The following is a 3,106-nucleotide window of genomic DNA, read 5'->3' on the forward strand; positions in this document are numbered from 1 at the left end:
AATACTCCCTCTGTCCTGAATTATTTACCGCGGAAATGTATAGAAATGGATGTATTTAAAACTAAAAATATGTCTAGATACAACCATTTTTAAGACAAGTAATTCGGGACGTAGGGAGTAGTATGCAATTTTTTGGAAACTAATCTAAAATGAGTGGCTGTGGAGGTACTAGTGCATGCAAGCAGAATATGAAAAGCAAGATATTTGGAAGGTAATACTCGGTAGTGATTATTTGCAAGAAGAAAATGCGTTAACGGGCTGGATCCAGAACAAGGTGCCCCAGACATATAATATAGTCCCTCCATCCCTTTGAGTAAGGCGTAAACGCTTTCCAAAATCCAAAAAATACACAATATATATTTTTGTGACTGGAAATTTATACCAATGAGAAGTTCTTTCGGATTTGAATTCAGCGGTATAACTTTTATGACATATAAGATACATTTGGTCGGTCTAGTTTCTGGTCAAAGTTAGTTTTGGGATGTGTGTGCGCCTTATTCATTGGAATGGTGGGAGTAGGTAATAATATAGATTTGATTGTTTTGTCTGATCATTAGTTCAAAACCTGGTTACCTGATATTAATAGTGTGTATTTTATGTCAGCATAGACGACATATGTACCACTAGCTTCATACTCGTACATATCTGATACACACAAACTCCGATTCGAACAATCAATGATCATGATTAATCCGCCGAGACAATGTAATCTCACGACAATAAAGACATCAGATCTTCTCGGATAATAATCTGCTAAAAAGAGACAAAGAACAATATTGTCTCCGACAAAAAGAGAAAGAGAGGATCGATTATTTGTTTATTGATCCACGCCTTAGATAGATTAGGACTGTATGTTTTCAGCGACGGCGTCGAGTGATCTGCAGAGGACGCACTTGCAGACAGATTCGTCACAAATCCCGCCACAATAGCCATTATCGACGCACGTCTCGGCACAGGCTTGGGCGGCGCAGGCCGGAACTCTGGCTGGGGGGCCGTCCCAATGCAAATCCCTGCTTGCACCAACATCTATATGCGTAGGAAGAAAAAAAATGGAGGTTTTGTCATAAGATAAGAGGTACTATACATAGTACTTACAGAAACTACAAATTACGATCTTTTAGAATCGTACGGGAAGACGCAAGGAGCAGCGCCGACACCAATACCAGGACGATGATCTTGAAAGCCATGATCGGCCAAGGAGTGGAAGTACAGAACGATATATAGTAGTAGTAGCTAGGTTGTATGAGAGGAAGCAATGCACGGTCTACTAGTTCAGCGTGTGTATTTATAGAGAGGCACAAGCGGTATCCGTACGTATGGAAATATATCCTGGATATGCAATTTAGGAAATATTTTGATGTTAACCTTAAGAGAAGATAGCGTTAATGATACTAATAGTGACCTTCCTCTTATTGGTAATATTTACTACTCCCTCCGTCCCATAATATATATAAGAACGTTTTTGCCACTACACAGTGGCAAAAACAGTCTTATATATATTATGAAACGGAGTGAGTAATTCATAAAGATTTGGGGTGGTCGACGCTGATGGCATTGGGCGACTCCTAGTGATCTCCGTTGACCGTTGCTTCCCATCGGACTACATCTAGGCCGAAAATACGATTGCTTTCACCAGGAGTGTGCAATGCTCCAGTCAAACATGCAGTTTGTGAGACAGCTTGCGTACAGGATTTTGCATTAGTTATGACTAATTTGTTTTCAAACAACTTCTTCCTCAAATCAACGCATGTCATACACCTGCCGGATGAGATCTGTCGTACATATAGTGGAGTTTCTACACAGATTTCAAGGGTGAGAGTCCTTACTTCCGAAATGGAATGGCTGTGTGAACGACCGTCTTGAATCCAAAATTTTAATTTGCTTCGTCCAGTTAACCTTTCTGTTTCCGATTCTAAAACATTACTTATTTTTTCTTTCAACTTGCTTCCATGGCAACTAATTAAAGATGAGTGCTTCGCTTAACTAGCAGGTAGTGCGCGGCATGCCGCCGCGCCTCACTGGTTCGTCTGGGAATTGCCGAAGCGTTGCAAGATTTTTATTGAACTCAACATATATTGAGTAAATTTGGTAATACAGAGCACAAGTGAGAAAATATAGTGAAACAAGAAACTATTGGTAAAAGCTATATTTTAAGGCAACCCATGAGATTTATGTTAACTTGACTATATGAAATCCAAAGAACTATCATTAAAATCAATATTTTAGAGTTAACCTAGGAGAACTTGCAAAATCTCTGTGTGTTGCCACAGACTAACAAAAAATGTGCAAATACAAGCATGGAATTAATTTCCTCTCTCAGTATATAAAGACTCAAAAGGCATATCCATATAATCTCGGTCATCAAACAATATCAATCCAACGACCTAAATTGATCCATAAACGCCCAACATGTTTAGCCTGCAATTAATATCATATCATATATAGCGTCAATGCAATCACAAAATGGACGCATAAATTGATGTCCTGCCTAATATAAGCATGGAATTAATTTCTTCTCAAATTGAGATCCTTTTGTATGTCTTTTAGGAAGGTAATCTCACATATATGTTGTGATTTTGAATTCTTAGTTACATAATATTTACGTAATTGAATTTAATTTGCCACCTGCCAAAGCAAGCACAAAAAACCAAAAGAAGGGTCGGACTAATCAGTTTGAGTTTTAGTGGAACGGTGAAAACTAGCATGGGGTGGTGGTGGTGGGAGGTGGAGGCGAAAATAAACCATGGAGACAAAAATAAACCATGCTGACCACCAACTCCCTTTTCTCCACTCCTAATCTCTACTCCTAATGGAGCAGTTGGTAGCCTGGTACTTCGGTTTTATTTTTGTCCGGTTTTATTTCCTCCCACCTCCAACCACTCCTCCCACTGATTTGAAGGTCAAAGGGGACGAGGGCATATGGCAGAGCCCTCGATGGTACGCTGGGTGAAGTGGTGGAGGTGGATGCACTTGAAATAGGCCACACGATGAATGAATTCCTGCACGTACGAGTCAAACTTCCATATAACAGAAGGCTCCAGAAGGAGGTCACACTTGAATATAAGGTCAAAGGGGTAGTGAATCTCTACTCCTAATGGAGCAGTTG

At 39.8% G+C, this 3,106-nt stretch overlaps 1 long non-coding RNA gene across 1 annotated transcript; it reads right to left on the reverse strand.

Moving 5' to 3' along the window:
- Positions 1–665: 665 nt before the first annotated feature.
- On the reverse strand, positions 666–1,247 carry LOC119305690. The gene is made up of 2 exons (XR_005148744.1): positions 1,130–1,247; positions 666–1,026 (listed from the first exon to the last, which is right to left on the reverse strand). It is a non-coding gene; the product is annotated as an uncharacterized LOC119305690 (long non-coding RNA).
- Positions 1,248–3,106: the final 1,859 nt, after the last annotated feature.

The sequence above is a fragment of the Triticum dicoccoides genome, chromosome 5B, assembly GCF_002162155.2.
Source record: "Triticum dicoccoides isolate Atlit2015 ecotype Zavitan chromosome 5B, WEW_v2.0, whole genome shotgun sequence".
Taxonomy (NCBI): domain Eukaryota; kingdom Viridiplantae; phylum Streptophyta; class Magnoliopsida; order Poales; family Poaceae; genus Triticum; species Triticum dicoccoides.